Source organism: Chrysemys picta, chromosome 2 (assembly GCF_011386835.1).
Source record: "Chrysemys picta bellii isolate R12L10 chromosome 2, ASM1138683v2, whole genome shotgun sequence".
Taxonomy (NCBI): Eukaryota; Metazoa; Chordata; order Testudines; family Emydidae; genus Chrysemys; species Chrysemys picta.
This window is the reverse complement of record NC_088792.1, coordinates 17,712,327-17,730,787: the sequence shown is the minus strand read 5'-3', so window position 1 is coordinate 17,730,787 and position 18,461 is coordinate 17,712,327. Positions and strand designations below refer to the sequence as shown.

The 18,461-nt window shown below is 44.7% G+C and overlaps 1 protein-coding gene across 27 annotated transcripts in view; it reads left to right on the top strand.

The window, feature by feature from the left end:
* PRKAG2 (protein kinase AMP-activated non-catalytic subunit gamma 2) overlaps positions 1 to 18,461 on the top strand; it is a 403,066-nt gene that overhangs the window by 303,039 nt on the left and 81,566 nt on the right. Inside the window, exon 1 of one of the 27 annotated variants that reach the window (XM_065586748.1) lies at positions 9,212 to 17,206. The exons of 25 other annotated variants lie outside the window; for them this stretch is intronic. The gene's annotated coding sequence lies outside the window, so the exon portion shown is untranslated. Of the gene's footprint in view, positions 1 to 9,211; positions 17,207 to 18,461 lie in introns of those variants that run through there. One more of the 27 variants, XM_065586753.1, reaches the window with a different exon arrangement.

The window sequence follows — 18,461 nt, the reverse complement described above, 5'->3', positions numbered from 1 at the left end:
TAGACAGAACTTTGTGCATGTTAAAGGTAACCCACAAAGGGGGGGGGAAATAAGCCAGTGCCAGTTATTCTGTATGATGTACAAAGGCCTGAAAACTTCCCATTCTTCCCTCTTAACATCAGGAAGTAATGATTCTTCTATTCTGGAAGACTATGTGGTAAGTGGAGAGAACTAGTGAAATAAAGATATCTTGAGACTGGAAGTTGAACAGTTGAGATAAGAAAACCTTTAAATACTGGCTTAAACTTTCGTTTTGTTAACTCTGTGTGCCAAATCAGCACTTGGGAACAAAGCATATCTTTGTTAATAACTCAACGTTGTCCCTTCAGTTAAGGTGTCAGAGAACATAAACATCTCTACAATCCCCAAGTTTGCCAGCAAAACCAGAGAAGATCAAATCTGACATTCCTTGTATCATTAAGATTAAAAATCTTTCTTTAAAACAATACAAAAACCTTTCAGGAGCTTTTTGTACATAAAGAAGCGGGGGGTGGGGGGCAAAACAAAACACCCTTTCAGCTTACATTTTAAGACTGACTTTCCTTGTTCCATTAAGGATCGGACACTCTTCTCTGTCTTAGTGAGGACTTGCCTACATGAGAGAACTGCATTGGTTAAACCAAAATAAGAGTGTTTACACAGGGATTTCCATTGGTTTAATGAAATCACTTTTAAAAAGTCACACAGTTAGACTGGCTCATTTTGGGCTAGTGTAAATGGATTCCTAGCGCAGTGGTTTTCAAACTTTTTTTTTTTGACTACCCCGTTGAAGGAAATTGTTAATGCCCACAACCCAACAGAGTTGGGGATGAGGGGTTTGGGGTGTGGGAGGGGCTCAGGGCTGGGGTATGGGGGTAAGGGCTACAGGATGGGGCCATGAGTGAGAGGTTCAGGGTGTGGGAGGGGGCTCTGGGCAAGAGCAGGGGGATGGGGTGTGGTGGGGGGTCAGGGCTCTGGGCTGGGGGTGCAGGCTTTGGGCTGGGGATGAGGGGTTTAGGGTGCAGGAAGGGGGAGGGGGAGGTTGGGGCACAGACTTACTTCCGGTGGCTCCCGGTCAGCGGTGCAGAGGCAGGGTGCAGAGGCAGACTTCCTGCCTGTCCTGGCACTGTGGACCGCGCTGCGCTCCAGAAGCAGCCAGCAGCAAGTCCAGCTCCTAGGCAGAGGCAACCAATAGGAGAACGGAGCCGGTGCTCGGACAGCATGCAGAGCCCCGTGCCCCTCCCCTAGGAGCCAGACCTGCTGGCCGCTTCCAGGGCACAGCATGGTGTCAGAACAGGTAGGGACTAGCCTGGCAGCACCGCTGATGGGACTTTTAACGGTCCGGTTGGCAGTGCTGACCAGAGCTGCCGTAACCCAGTAGCTTACATTCTGCAACCCAGTACTGAGCGCCACCCACAGTTTGAAAACCACTGTTCTAGCAGACCTTGATCTAATCTAAACCAAAATAAGTGCCGGTCTATACAAGGATTTCCAGTAGTTTAAATAAATCAGTTCTAAATAACACCATTAGTTAAAACAGTGCAACTGTCTCATGTAAACAATGGTTTGAGGCTAGTTTGCACTTCAGCAACCATCCATTGATCTTAAATCTTCATTGAGCCCAGTCCTCCAGAATGGTGGCTTCTAATATTAATATATAAAAGCTTAACGCCATCTTTGGAAGTCTTGTATTTCAATACCTTCATCTGTCAGCCTTGAGTAGCATTTCTCTGAGAGGCACCTTTTTAAACCTAGATTTTCATTGTTTGGGATAATTAGACTTGGAGAAAGTCATGGAGCTTTCTGGTAGGGAAAAATGTAGATGTATTGGTTATATATGAATTCTTTAATAGGTGGATGTGAAATCGGTTTGTAGAAAACACTAGGTTGATAACCCTGGCAATTGAAGTTCAACCTCTATTCACAAAACTACAGTAGTACATTTTTCCCAAAAATGCAGGATTTGAACTGGTGATTTAGAGCTGATTATCTATCATAGTAATGGGCACTGTAAAAAATCCTTAAGATCAATAATGTACTCATTACCAATCCACCGAGCTGTCTCTAGGCATTTTCTGCTTGACTAACGAGTGGGTAAAACTCAGGGCCGGCTCCAGGGTTTAGACTGCCCCAAAGAGCCAAACAAATAAACAAACAAACAAAAAAAAGTTGTGATCGCGATCTGCGGCGGCATTTCAGCGGGAGGTCCTTCGCTCCTAGCAGGAGTGAGGGACCGTCCACCGAATTGCCGCCGAACAGCTAGACGTGCCGCCCCTCTCCAAAGTGGCCGTCCCAAGCACCTGCTTGGTAAGTTGGTAAAACTACTTCTTCCTAATTTATATCCCAGGCCAGAAACTGAATTTCTAGATTTAAAATACCATATCTCCTTCCCATTACTCTACTCTTCAGTTTGAAAAAAGCTTGTAACTCAATCAGAGCAAATTAGTGTGTTGTGTTTTTTGTTCTGTTTGTGCCTGGACAGGATAGTGTGTGGTTATTATGATTAGCTCTGAAATGCAGATTTCGTAAGCTGCGCATCAGCTCCATTTTCAGTCTCTTATCTCACATACAGTGTGAATCGTTAATGATTGTCACACTTCAGTACTGATGCCAAGTGTCAGCACACAACTACAGTATGAAATATATTTTAATTAACTTGGGCAGCCATAAGACTATGGTGACAAATATCTTCAGTATGCCTCAGTATTAATTTAAAAACTATACTAAACAATTGAGACCTAACTTGAACAATTAAAAGCAAAGGAAAACTAAAGGCTGCCCATGCTATCCTTAATTAACCCATTTTACGCTTAAAATGAGTCCCCCCCCCCCCCCCTTAAGTTGAGCACACAACTTTAAAAAGTGACTATTTTTTCAAGAATCAAAAGTAATTTCAGGTAATAAACTAACACTGGTATCCCCTTGCCAATTTTTAATAGCTCTACTATCATTTTCCTATTCTTAAATGTCTTGTTTTTCCTGTTGCTGAGTGGCTTTTTCACAAAGCAACAAACTGAAGAGGAAACTGACTGTGCAGGAGGAAACATTAAAACTGGTTCAATGTTGCTAACTCTCCTGATTCCCCCTCCTATATTTGATATTTTACTTAACACCCCATCTGATAGAGAGGAATGTATATGTGAGAAACTTGGGAAAAGAAACCCTTTGGGTGTTCCACATTAGGTGTGTGTAGGCCTGTGCACTTTGGATTGGAGACTTTTGAGAGCAATGTCTGCACCTGTGCACTGTACATTCTTGTGCTCCCATCCGAGGGCATATAGTACTCCTGGGGGAATTGTGTGCCACTGAGCAATGCAGAACTTGCTCAGAATTAATGTTCTGCACAGAATTTTTTTCCCTGCAGAATTGGTGCTGCAGAACTGCTGGCCACCACTAGGGGCTGCTGGACCAAGCAGAGCCTGGCTCTCCAGCTTGCAAATACAGGACGCTGGGTGGGGGGAGTTGGCGAGTTCTGGCCACTGCAGTTCTCCGCACATCCTGAAGGAAGGAGGTGGTGTGCAAACTCTGCACAAGCCCAGGACCCAGCATCAGGCTGTTTCTCTCTCTGGATCAATGGGCTCGGGGAGAGGTAGGGGATCCAGGTGTCTGGGCTGGGGGGGATGCCCCATGGCTATGCTCTGGGGAGGAGGGATTGCGGGTGTCTGGGCTGGGGTGGGGGGGCATCCTGTGGCTGGGCTCAGGAGCGGAAAAGGTGGGGTGTATCGGCTGGGAGGCGGTGCCCCGTGGCCAGGCTGTGGGAAGGAGGGAGTGTGGGTGACTAAAATCAGAGAGGCAGAGTTTGCCTCCAAGATGTGCCCAGCTGGCACGTATGACAAACCCAGACTGAGGCACCCAACAAAAGCATAACAAAGAAACAGGAACTGAGTTGTCAGAGGGGTTTCTTTAACTCTAGGTGGGAAATCTTTTTTGTTGTCTGTGTTGTTACAGACATACTTTCTGACAGCTATTTTGAAATAAATTATCAAAATAATTGCAACTGGTGTGGTGATATTGTGGTGTTTTTACAAATAAAATATGCAGAATTTTAATATATTGTGCACAGAATTTTTAATTTTTTGGCACAGAATTCCCCCTGGAGTATAGAGTAGGGCAGACCCACTGCCGCTTCCCTTCCTTCTCAAGTCTGCCCTCCATGACTCTAGTCACAGATGATTCATCTCTCAGATAGGGAGCTCATTTAGGGGACCTCCAAACTCAGACTCTGGTCAGATCAGGATCTCTCTCTTGTTTGAGAACATTCAGCATCTGGCCTGTCCAGTATTTCTTCCCCACCTCAGAGAGTGTGATAGGTAATCACAAACAAAGCTGCTGTTATGTTCTGTTTGAACAATCAGGGAGGTGCCAAATCTGGCCCCCTTTTCTCCAGTGGAAGACCTGTTTTTTTCCCCCTATCCCTAAAACAGGAGGGATTGACAGATTCATCACACCTACAAAGGATCTCACCCCAACATCAAATCTAAATTTGGTTTTGTCAGTTTAAATGGAACCCCTTATTGAGCCTATAGTTATGCGCTCCCTTTTTAATCTCTCAATGAATGTAGCATTCCTGGTAGCAATTACTTCAGCCCTGAGGGTAGCTATACTTTCAGCTTTAGTTGCTGACCCTCCTTATCGTGTGGTACAAAGTTAAAGTTACTTTCTCCACACCCTAAATTTCTTCCTAAAATGGGGTCAGATTTCAATGTGAATCAACCTATGCACTTACCAACCTCTTTTATGACAATGTTTTAGAAAGCTGAGGAAAAACTCCATACTTTGGATGTTCATAGAGTGTTAGCCTTTACCCTGGAAAGGACTAAACTGTTTAGAGTGTCTCCATAATTTACTCCTAGGGGAATTCTGCACCAAAAAAATTTAATTCTGCACACAGTATTTTAAAATTCTGCATATTGTATTTGTCAAAATAACACAATATCATCACACCAGTTTCAATTATTTTAGTAATTTTATTTCAAAATATCTCTCAAGCAAGTATGTCTGTAACAATACAGACAAAATACTCTGGTAAGTTTTTTGTTTGTTTGTTTTTTGTTTTGTTTGACAAATAGATTCCTTACTAGGTGTATTAATACAGAACTTTGAGTAATTTAAATTTATAATACAAAACTGTATTTCCTGCACCTGTCAGAAGCAGCGCAAAGGCTTGGGGGGAGTCAGAGGTAACAGAGGAGCTGAGGGAGAGGGAAGGAGCCTGGAGTGAACCTGAAGGGTTGTTGGGTGTGGGTGGGAGAAGTATGGAACAGGGTTTTTTTGGGGGGGGAGGTGGGGAGGAGGCAGGAGCAGGATTGCTAGGGAGTTGGAGAGCCTCCCCCATGCAGACCCTGGCTAACCCCAAGCCTCTCCCATTGTCAGGCATATGTGCCCCTATCCCTGCACTTCCCATCTCCATGGGTCCCTGCAGCTCCCCTCCCCCATCCCTATGTGGCCTTGCACCCCCCACTCGCATTCTGCCCCTGGCTCAATGCTGTCACCCCACAAGCTTCTGAGCTTCATGCTGCTGGCCATTCTGATGCCACAGTGGCCTCTGGTGGGCAAAAGGCGGAACTGCAGCACTTCTGGGGCAGAATGGTATTTTGTGCAGGAAAAAAATAAAATTCTGTGGGACACATGAATTCTTCACATGCGCAGTGGTGCAGAATTCCCCCAGGAGTAATGTTTCTCTTTTGCTGACAGGATGAGGGGGCAGCCAGTCTCCCCATAGAATATCTCCTTCTGGATATCTTCCTGTACCAGTTTGTTATATTGTTACGGTTCCACTGTTTCCAAAAGTTTTAGCAAGACCACAAGCAGTACTGGCTGATTTCTTAGGTCAAATACCCATCAATTAAATTTTGTACGGCTCTAGCTTGGTCGCCTGTTCATCTTCACCACTCATTATGCTCTCTCTCCAGCCTCAAAAGATTATGCTAAATTTTGGCAAGTGCTGTTTGTAGTTTTTGATCAGGTAGACTCCAATACCCTCCTTCTGGAACTGCTTGTTAATCACCTGAAGTAGAATGGATATGTGCAAGCACTCAAAGCAAATAGTTATGTACCCATATAGTGACTATTGCCATTTGAGATGTGTTGCATATATCCATTCCACAACTCATTCTTTTCCTCAACTTGAGAGTCAAAGGTAATAGATGCTTCTGATGTGAAGGAACTGAGGGGTGTTGGGGCATCTCCACCCTTTATATACCCTTGACTAGCAGCACGAGCGTGCAGAAGGTTCATGGAATGTTTCAATGGGAAATGAGCTACCAAATGTTCAGCTGTGATATCCAGACTAAATCCTAGCCTCAGAACTATAATCTCCCTTCTTGTGTCCTTTCATGTTGCTCTCCCATATTTCCCCCCATCCCCTGTGTTCCACCAGTGATACCAGCCTTGACACCGCCTTGGTGTCCTGCCTTCTCCCATACTGTCCCTTTTTGGGGGAGTGCCTTCCCTAAAACTGATCACCATTAGTCAAATACGTTTTTAAAAAAATCTGTCATTGTGAGTCTTAAGTTAAACATCTTAACATGGCTTTTTGTTACTGAGTGACTCTATGATCTATTATTGCAACCCTTGTTTAGGCCTCACTTACTTTTTATAGTTGAATTTAGACCAAAAGCTCTTCACAGAAATGAGACATGGTCCCTCCTTTGAAGTAACTAATGCTTTGGGGTGCCCAAAAATACTGATCTCTTAAAATAAGGGTAGAATGTGATTCTAATTAGTGAAGTACTTAATGGTTTCTTTTTTCATTTCAGTTGCTGAACAAGTAACATGCAATCATTTTACTTGCTATTTGTTCATAAACCTTTCCAGCAGAATCTTGTATTAGTTTCTAGTTCTAGGTAGGAATATTGAGACTTGTTTTGGCACCGATATTTGTTTCTTGCTTTTTGAATTTGAAGTAAGCTGAGAGTTCTCTCCCCAAAATCTTGGGCAGGCTCTAGACTTGCCATCACAGAGGTGTCTAAGCACTTCTCAGATAATGTTAATCCTACATGGTTAGCTCCTTAGTGGATTTAATGCAATTCTCTGGTATTCCTCCCCTCCTGGTTAAAGAAATCTCTGAGGCAAGGAAAGAATAAAATGGATATTAAACTGAGATTTTTGAAGAACAGAAGATGAAGGGAATAACAGACAGCACTGGGAGGTAGGAATAGATGGAGTAAAAGTCTAGGGAAAGAAACTTGGCATGGTCTATAGAAAATTGTATTTTTAGGCAGCACTTAAAAGCAGCACCACAATCTGTTCTGTTGTTAACTGGCTTTAGCATCAGCTGATACACTTAACCTATCCTGTTGCACCTGGAAAGCCATCTTTCAGTATATTATACTTCCTAGTAGAAGATGGGTGTGTTGTTTTGTGTGTTGTGGTGGTGGTTTGTGTTTTTTGAGAGAATAGACAGTACTTGAAATAATGACATAAAAGTGCAAATAGAGACTTAAAAAAAGGGGGGGGGGAATGAAGATTCTGTAAAACATCAGAGAACTAAAAACAGCTATCTGATTCTAAAATCAGAATGTTCTAATAAGTACACCTCTACCCAGATATAACACGAATTCGGCTATAACGCGGTAAAGCACTGCTCCGGGGGTGGCGGGGCTGCGCACTCCGGTGGATCAAAGCAAGTTTGAGAACGCAGTTTCACTTAGAACGCGGTAAGATTTTTTGGCTCCCGAGGACAGTGTTACCTCGGGGTAGAGGTGTAGTTATAAATGACAGAACTAATTGGACCTTTCTGAAGTCCAAGAAACAGTACATACATTTCAGAGAAATGTATGAATACATGTACAGCTCTTCAGTAATTATGCACTATTTGTAGCCAGTCCTCGAAGATGAGTGGTATGCTTGGTTATTTAGGTAAGAAGGATGAGATGCAGTTGAAAGACCACGAATGGCTGACTTCTGCGTGCAGTGAGATGAAGACTTGAATTATCAATATTGCAGAACCTACTTCAGATACCAATGCTTTTTATCCCTCCTTAAGCTATTAGAAAAGGTTTGCCAGAATAACTGCACCAGAAAACCCTCCTAGCATAAAATGAGTCTTAACCATCATTACCCATACTGGCAAAAGTTTCCCGGCCTTTATGTTCAACTTGTTCTAAGAAAGACAAAGTACAAATCTTGGCAGAGTGGTGATAGAATTTATCTTTGTCTACCACCTGGAAAACTCTAACTCTGGTCTGATTCTACATCAGGACAAAAAAAATCAATATCCGAATGCTATAGTAAAGTCTTGTGTTATGACTTTTACAAAATTGTTCTTTTACTACTGTGATTGAATATAAAACTAAACATTAAAATAAATAGACAATATTTGGCTTTTGACTCGTTTGCCTACTACCTTGCAATATTTTGTAGTTCACAATGAGCCTACCATATAATAGTGCATTTTGACGGGGTTCTACTGTAGTTGCTTTACCTTTTTCCTTACAAGGCAATCCGGCTGTCCCTCTAACTACATTTCTGTTCTCTGAATTTCTTCACATTCATCAACTTCATTCATTCTGGTATCACAGTGCACTATCACTCCTACATCCTCTCTGGAATATTTTTCTGTATATCTTGTTGTTTTCCTCAGACAGACAAAAGCTGGGAAGGCAGACCATTTCTTACCAGCTTCCAGATCAGCTGGCCACAGGGCCGTCCCTACCCATACGCAAAGTACGCAGCTTTGTAGGGCATCAGGGAACTTGGTGCCCCAAATTTCCTGATGCCCTATGCAGCTGCAGGCTGCTCCAGCCCCTGCTCTGTCTCTTCCCCATGGCCCCCACTCCAGTCCCGCCTCTTACCATCCCAGCTCTGCTCCAGCCCCCCCCACTCCACCCCTTCCCCAAAGCCTCTGCTCCGCCCTCACCCCACCTCTTCCCACTCCTGCTCCACTCCAGTCCTGCCCCCACTCCCCTGAGGACTGCAGCAGGGATCAGGCACCCTGTACTCACCAGCGGTGGTAAGTGAAGTGACCTGGCCCCAGCCCGCTCTGTGCCGCTGGCTCCCAGCCATGCCACCAGTGAGTGCTGGGGGGCAGTTCCCCCCTGCCCCCCAAGGCTGGGAGCCAGGGGAGCATAGCAGGCTGGGTCCGGGTCGCTCTACTTCCCGCCGCCCTGTGAGTGCGGGGTCGGGCCTACCCCGCACTCATCCGGCAACAGGAAGTGGAGCGACCTGAATCCAACCTGCTCTGCTCTCCCAATGAGTGCTGGGGGGCGGTTTCCCCCTGCCTGCTCCTGCCCCCCTGAAGAAGAACTTATGCAATGCTCCCTTGTAAAGTCAGCCAAACGACGTTCTAAGGGAGCATTGCACAACTTTAAATGAGCATGTTCCCTAATGGAGCAGCAACGTAACTTCGAAACAATGTTAAGCGGGAGGACATTAAGTGAGGAGTTCCTGTAATTACAATAGTGCATAGGATGTGAACACAGGGCTGGATTCTGTTGGTGTTCTCTTGCATGTGTCTGATGTGTTGAAACTTTCTGCAATAGGTTTTGCACTCTGTCAGTTGTGATGCGTTGGTTTTGTTGTTGTTGTTGTTTATGTGGGAGGGGTCACCTTTCTAGATTGAAGTACTGCAATGTGTTCTACTTGGGATACATATCAAAGCCACTTGCAGACTACTTGTGATGCAGAAATCAACTGCCCACATACTTACCCAGTGTTGCCAACTCTCAGGATTTTATCATGAGACTCATGATAATTATTGTTTTCCTTAAAGCCCCCACTCCTGGAGTCAAGTAGATATGTGATTATTTCAGCCTTTAGTTTTAAAGAAAAGTAAGTTTCTAGCCTTTGTGGGTGTGGAGAAAGATTCAAAATGTGACCCCAGTGCACCCTAAAGGCTCAAAAAGCAGAAGGCAAATAAGACCAGATCTATTATTTTTTACAAAATCTCGTGATTGTTAGTGATCCTGACTCATGATTTTTGAACATTTGGGGTTGGCAATACTGCTTATCTGTGCTTCTCACAGTAAACATGTTACATCTGCACTGACTTACACTCTGAAACAGACTAGAATTGAGGGGTTCTTTTTAACCCATAAAGCTTTAGATTGTTTTAGTTCTGACTTACCTTGGGGTAGCTTTCTTTGGGTGACTTGGCAACATTGGCTCAATCTAAGTGCTCAAGTGACAATTCTCCGATTAATACCCTCTAGACTTGTAGAGGGGACTCATATGAGGTGTGCTGACTTCCCCCGACATCCCAAATCTGTTGCTGTTTACAATACACCTCTACCCCAAGGTAGAGCCAAAAAATCTCACTGCCTTGTAGGTGAGACCGCGTTATATCGGGTCTGGTACGGCATACCAGCAAGAGCCGGTAAGCTGCGCCGGACTGGACCGGCTTCCCCGGTGGTGATTTAAAGGCCCCGGGGCTCCAGCCGCTGTGCGGAGTCCCAGGCCCTTTAAATCCCCGCCGGACCTCTGGCAGTGGGGCTCGGGTGGCGATTTAAAGGGCCCGGGGCTCCCCGCACCGGCTGGAGCACCGGGCCCTTTAAATCTCTGGCAGCTGGGCTCGGGCAGTGATTTAAAGAGCCAGAGACGCCAGCCCGTGGCTCCACAAAAATTCAGATATAACGCGGTGAAGCAGCGGGGCTCGGGCGGCACTTTAAAGGGCCCAGGGCTCCCTGCTGCTTTACTGCCTTATATCCGAATTCGTGTTATATCGGGGTAGAGGTGTATTTCACTAGTCTGGGAAAGTGGACAGAATTTGTGGAGTAGGAATATGGAGTGTTTTAACTGACTCCTGCCCCCATTCCCCATTAACTACTAGCTAGACTATTGAGTAGATGCATTTTAGGCTTTCAGCAGTAAGGAGAGGGGAAAAACTGGCTTCAAATCTAAAGTCAAATTGTTATAATTGATTTAGTTAATGTCAGTTACACAAATATTTGTGTAAGGCCCACCAGGAGGATTCTTTACATCATTGAAATGTTTATGGAAAGTGGGTTGTTTTTTATTAGTTGGCAAGCTGCTCTTGAAGGTCAGATGCTGACTACAACAGTTTTGTACCTATAGCTACTGAATGATCTCTTTGATTAAACTAACTCTTGAAAGCTTTAATCAAACATGTGGACAATGTTCCTCATGCAGTAGAACTTCCCGCTTTCAAGGTTTTCTGGAATCACAAACTAAAGTTGAACTGATACACTAGAATTCAGTCTAAATATTAAAAAGCATAGTATTGCTTATAGCTTGTCTCCATTTACCAGGGGATTGACACACTGCAATCAATCTACTGGGGGTCGATTTTAGCGGGTCTAGTGAAGACCCACTAAATCGACTGCCAATCATTCTCCCATCAACTCTGGTACTCCACCAGAACGAGAAGCATAAGTAAAGTCAACGGGAGAGTTTCTCCCATCGACCCAGTGCAGTGTAGACACTGCAACAAGTCAGCCTAAGGTATATCGACTCCAGCTACGTTATTCACGTACCTGGAGTTGCATAACTTAGGTTGACTTAGCCTTGTAGTGTAGACCTTCCCTTAGCTACAAGAGATAATTACTTTTACTGTGGTGGTACTTGGAAGCCCCATTCATAGGCCAGGAGCCCCATTGTGCTAGGCACTGTACAAACAGCAAAAAGTCAGTCCACAGTGGTCTGTTGTAGGCACTCCTGCACAAACTATAATTATTTATACAGTATCTGTACAAAGAATTCAGTGGGATGCACTGTAATTAGTTAAATATCTATTTGGGGATTACTAGTGTTAAGTGCCTTAAATAATGATGATTAGAGGTATGCAGAGGTTTTTATATCTTATAAGACTGCAAATTAAAATACCAGAATTTTCATTTCATTTGCAAATGTTAAGATCGGAGTAACTTTAAATAAATAAACAATCATGCAAGATACAAATATCAGCTGATTAAGGTGGATCCCTCTTCACATGAGGATAGTCTTTCAACACTGTTCCTCAATAAAATTAAGCTTTACTTCAGGATTTCATGTGCATTTCTGTGTAACTGGAATTGAGGTCACAGGTTTTTATAGCAGTTTCACTGTTCCCTTATATTAAGTTTTGGTAAACTTTTATGCCATTAGGGTACACTGTTATGGAAACTTGCTGTTGAAAGTACTGTAATGCAGTTGTACCTTTCATTGAAATAAGCTACTTTTGAACTCGTTTTGCTATAAAAATACTCAGACATATTGCACATCTTTGAGAGAACCTGTAGATGTTTATACAGGTTTTTGGTAGTTACTGTGCGTGTGCGTTTTTTTGTTGTGTTTTTACAAACACACACTCACTTTGCAGCACCTTAATTTCAATTCTCTATTATGCACAATGTTTAAAATTAACATTATTAAGGTTGTAAAGTCAAGCTCTAAAAAGTTGGGGGAAAAGCAAGAATTATGCACAGGAGAGATAATGCTTGTATTTTGAGCAGCTATTCAGTATAATCCATCTTCATTCTTTGTTTACTATACATTGGGGTCCCCAAACTTTTGAGGGCCATGCCCCCCCTTACCCGTCCATGCCCCCACCCGCACTCTGGAGCCAGAGCTGGGAGCAGTCGGACCCACAGCCAGGTGCAGCTCCGCTCTCAGCCTTGCACCCAGCCTTGGCCCCAGGCCAGGAGCAGAGCCAAACCAAGGCTGTGGATGGGGCCAAGCATGGGACCGGGAGCCTGGGATGCAGCTGGGGGTGGAACCGGAGAAGAGCTGGGGGCAGGGAGGGGCTGGTGGCGCTCCTTCCCTGCTCCCCATGGGGGCTGGCTGGGCCCTACGGCACCCCCTTGGATGTTCCTCCATGCCACCCTGGGAGCGTGCGCCCCACACTTTGTGGATCTCTGTTGTACACTATTCAAACCCTACTCTGAAGACCAAATTAACTCCTCCAAGTACTTGTGCATATGTAAATTCCACTGTTGGTATGTGTACAACTCAAGAGCTTGAGATTGGAGACCTCTTTGGTCAGCAGCATTTATACAGCACACATATGCCCTCCCAGTCCTTATGCTTCAAGGCGAGGGCATATAAAGGCAAAGTATGTTGGCCGCGACTCATTTCCTCTGACCACCTTGTGGCTTAGAAGCAGAGCCTGAGTGATTGAGAGACTGCCAGCCTTTCTTTACTAATTATAGTTACTGTTTTATAGCTATCCCTAGATTAGATGTTAGTAGATTGCTAAAGAACTAAGGACTACAACAGGCAGTTAATTGCCAACAGCATGGCATTATCTGGTTTTCCTGATTTCAAATGCTACCCCTCATACAGGAGAGCTATCCCAGCCTCTGATGGACAGTGTGTGTGTCTGGGAGAATTACATATTTACAAATTGCATGTTTGCTGGAAGTCTTTTAGTTCTTAGGTCAGGGAAGATAAGGAGACTTGCCTTCAGGTCTTCCCAATGACTAAATCCATTGAACCTGCCTCCAAACCAGGTTCATGAGACACCACTCCTATCCCTGCAGGGGCCCTTGGAGCCCAAAAGTGCAACTGCGAGCTCTCTGCCTACAAGAGTCCCGGCGCCAGCTACCCAAACAACAACCGTAAGGTTTGTGTCCTCCTTGGACAGCCCACATGGCTCCATGAGCCTGGGAGACAGACCACCTACCAAGGCTCCTCTAACAGGAAAACCTTCCTGCAGCACCAAACATCTGCTGAGACTTCGTGGCCCAGAGTGGTTCCCTCTGAAGCTCCATCTCGTACTGATTCCAACTGGACAGCACTGAAATGCCTAGTACCAATAGCCGTGCCTTTGGAAAGGAATTCATTACCGACCTAGGTACTATATACCTCAACATCCACAGGGCTACACCCAAGTGCCTCTCCTTTACTGTAGTAGAGATTGCAATAGCGCCTTAAGAGAACCAGGTTCCAGACCACCATCTACACCATTGGTAGACAGATTCAGACTGGAAGTAAGGCATAAGTTTTTACAGTGATAAACTGTTCAATGATTGATTATTCAATGGTCATGGGGGATTCTTTATCACTGTCAATGTTTAAATCAAGATTGGATGTTTTTGTAAAATATATGCTCTAGGAATTATTTTGGGGAAGTGCTATGGCCTGTGCTAGACAGTTCAGACTAAATCAAGGTCCCCAAACTGTGGGGCATGCCCCTTAGAGGGGGTGCAAAGGAACGTTCGAGGAGTTGCAGCTGGGGCCCAGGCTAGCCCCCGCAGGGGCAGGGAGGGAGCACCACCCAGCTCTGCTGTCAGCCTAGGGGCCCTTTACCCCTGTCCCCAACCTCCCAGAGCCGTGGCCCCGGGTCCTGGGGGTGGGGCCGTGAGGGTCCTGAATAGGAGTAAGGAGGGGCACAAGGTAAAAAGTTTGGAGACCCCTAGACTAAATGATCACAATAGTCCCTTCTGGCCTTTGAATCTACAAAAACCACCTAGGCTGTCAGCACCATAAAAGTACTTGGCATCAATAGATCGCCAGATATATCAGGAACTGCAGTCTCCCTTGATGTCGATTTAAGACCTACAGTTGGTACTGATTCTATCCATTGGTGTGGCACAGTCAGTCCCTAACATACTGAGAGCCACAATACTGCCCATGGATCCATGTTATATGTTCTCCTTGGCATCTTCAGAGTTGAAGGATGAGGACAATCCATACCAGCAGCATCTCTACTTACCCAAAATATCACCACAACCCTCAACATAGTACAGAGTCATGACACTTTCTTTGTGGGAGAAGAGATACTGGGACATGCAAAATCATGAGTCTTGGTTCTCCTAATCAGGGCCATTAGGCTTGTATCCACCAGGGCCCATATGGCCCTGTTGGGGATGTTGGTCTCCTCAGATCAGCCTTAGCCAGTGGGACCAACACCACCACCAGAAGACTGTCATCCATGGTAGTGGTTCCTCAGACTGCACAACAACCCCTCACGGTTCCGCTGCAACCGCATGTGAAATAGGAACAGAGGGAAGAATATGCACCAGAAGGTGACCTCTCAGCTCCAGTTACCCTGTTCTCCTCATCCCCAAATGAGGTTGTAGTATCACCAAGACCCCACAATCGGATGATTACAAAGGTTTCCAAGATTTACTAATAAAGGTTACTGAGACCCTACAAATATCTCTTGAGGAAGTCCAGGAGCAGAATGGTAAGTAAATGGACATTCTCCAGTCCCTTTCCCATTGAAGAGTAACCTCACTGTCAGAAAGGGATATCATGGACCCAGCCAAACCCTTGTGGTGGACACCTGCCCCAATTCTTCTGCCCTTTGCAAGACCGAAAATATAAGATGCTTCCCAAGGGTGTAGAATTCCTGTACACACACGCTGTCCCATCCTCCCTGGTAGTCACAGTGGTGAACAAAAGGGAAAAACAATTTAGGTCCTCACCAAAAGAGAACCAAAGAGATGAGATTTATTTGGCTGGAAAGCCTACTCCTCAGCAAGCTAGTTCCATGTGGCCAATTACTTGGCCATATTGACCATTTGACTTCTGCATACATGAAATTGCTTACCTTTTTAGATGGCCTGCAAATCCAGATTTGCAAGGCAACTGTGTCAATAGACAACAAGGGCCAGCTAGCTGCCAGGACAAGCCTGTAAGTGGCACTGGATGTGGCAGAACTGCTTCCAGATTCATGTCATCAGTGGTCGTTATGTGACAGGCATCCTGGCTTAAGAGATCAGAATTCCTTAGAAGTCCAAATGATAGTGGAGGACTTTCCCTTCAAAGTAGCTGAATTATTCAGCTCTAGGATGTATGAGGCCCTCCATACATTGAAGGACTCATGAGCCTCCGAGTTCCCTTGGAGAGTATGTGGCAGTTCCTAAGAGAAATTTCAAACTGCCTTATTCTTCTCAGGGATCAGCCCCCTGCTATACCCAAACTCTGCTGCTGCTGGTGGGAGAGGGGGTCACATTGGCCACTGCTGGGGTAGTCTCTGGCCAGTGTGACTGACACGGGCTGCTTGAGCACCCCCAGGCCAGATGCACCAGCTGCTGCAGAAGTCACTGAGGTCACGGAATCCGTGGCCTCAGTGACAAACTTTCAGCCTTACTTTATCATTGTTGATCAATGGGCCATGGACACAATAACATGGTTCATCCAGTTTTCATAATACCTACACTGTTGCCCAATTCTTTGGTGGTGGTTGTTTTCCAATTGATTACTAATTAAAGAGCTGAGGGATTGTAGGGTTCTAGTCCCGGAATCCGGCATAAGAGAATCAAGGTTGTCAAGTTCAGTCACTGGTTGGGAACCACATTCACAATTGTTGCATAAGAATGGCACACTGAGGGTAAAACAAAGCTTTTAATCGCTTTTATTGGCAGAATTAGTAAAGACAGGCTCCAAACCACATAAAGATATAACAGTAATATGAAGTTATTGTAATCAAATCTCTTGTACTATTCCTTGCATAGACTCAGACCTTCCTTGGGGTTCTGGTGGTAAATCAAAGGTCCTGGTCTGTCACCTGGCATGCCAAACTAGTCTGGGGGTTCAGATTTCCCCCTTACATTGTGATCTGGCCTATTTTAGGGCCTAGGGGCTGTGGTGAATATTCATTCAAATACCCAGCCTCTCTTATCCATATCCAACTTCCTCACCCCAAATGTTGGGATGTCCTTATCCCTGTAGGTTATTATATTAATGATTTTAGCTTGTTACTATTGTGACTGCGCCCCCAATAAGGCTTTATGGAAATAGGATTATGAATATATATGACATAACTGGAGTATGTTTTATGCTACATGTGCCATGTAACACATCTCTGTAAAGGTTATGGTTTACTGAATCTATTCATCCTATTTGTACACATCATTTTTGTACTTGAAGTTATGAATATTGGCTGTATACTTGCTTGATTTCTAAAGTAAGCTTTGTAAGGCATTTGGTCAGCTTCTTTAGAAAGGAATTCGCAAAGTTAAGTGCCCAATCAAGAAGCATTTGAGGAACAATGCATCTTGGAATGCTCCAATCCACATAAGAAGTCTTCCTGGAGACATACAGGATACCATGTGGGCAATGGCTTCTGCCTGTAAAAACTGTGAGTCATGCAGGGACATGTGGCTTGCCATCTTGGAGCTGGACTTTGCATAGGAGAGAGGAGGGGGTCTCCACCCACAAAAGAGAATCTATTTAAGCCCATGGGAGATCCCTCCATGTGGTCTTCAGCTGGCTAAAGAGAGAGAGCCTCTCCTCCCCAAGGATAGCCAAAAGAAACTGGAACAAAGGACAGTAACCACAGGGGGTGTGAGTGATTGCTGGACCCAGACTAGAAGGAGACTAGTCTGTAAAAGGAAGCTTAATGGTGAGGTTTTTATCTGTTTCAGTTGTATTACTGTATTAGACTCAGGGCTGCCCAGTGGATTCAGGGGGCCTGGGGTAAAGCAATTTTGGGGGTCCCTTCCATAAAAAAAAGTTGCAATACTATAGAATACTATATTCTCGTGGGGGGCCCTGTGGGGCCTGGGACAAATTGCCCCACTGCCCCTCTTTCCCCCCCGGGCAGCCCTGATTAGACTTAAATTTGCATGTTTTGTTTTATTTTACTTGGTAATTCACTTTGTTCTGTCAGTTACTACTTGGAATCACTTAAATCCTACTTTCTGTATTTAATAAAATCACTTTTTACTTATTAATTAACCCACTGTATGTATTAATACCGGGGGGGGGAGGGGTAAACAGCTGTGCATATCTCTCTGTGTTATAGAGGGTGAGCAATTTATGAGTTTATCCTGTATAAGCTTTATACAGGGTAAAACGGATTTATTTGGGTTTAGACCCCACTGGGAGTTGGGCATCTGAGTGTTCAAGATAAGAACACTTCTGTAAGCTGCTTTCAGTCAAGCCTACTGCTGTTAGGGGACGTGGTTCAGACCTGGGTCTGGGTTTGCATCAGGCTAGCGAGTCTGGCTCAAATCAGGCAGGGCACTGAAGTCCTAAGCTGATGGGGCAGGAAAGCAGGGGCAGAAGTAGTCTTGGCACATCGGGTGGCAGCTCCCAAGGGGGGTTCTGTGATCCAACCTGTCACAACTATATACATTAATTCGTCACTAAGGTAAGTTTGCGGCTAAGCATCTTCCAATCTTTCTATTCTAAAATATCCAAGCCTAGTATCAGTTCAGTGTTCCTGCAGGTACCTGGTATAATTTTGTACAAACTCCTCCCTTAAGCACACTATTTCTGAGTCCCCAAAACTTGAACCGTTGGGCCATTTATCTATGCCAAACTTCATAGGCAGCAAAGCCTTGTGCTAACTGCTTAAGATGATGCCTTACAAGATACAGACCAATAGGTTCCTTGCATCACTGCTAAGCAAAATTAAAATGGTAAAGCTAGCTCTATGGGCTACAACACCTAAAGCCCCTTCCCCATCCCTTTTCAGGGACCCATCTCAAGAGGATCCATTACTTTTAGAGAGAAGCATAAGGACATCCTGACATAATAGAAGAGATCTCTTCACATTATGGGGGAAATGGATTTTACAGCAACTATTTCCCTATTCTGAAAAAAACAACCTATCCTGGACCTATAGAACCTCAACACGCTAATTTGCAAGCTGA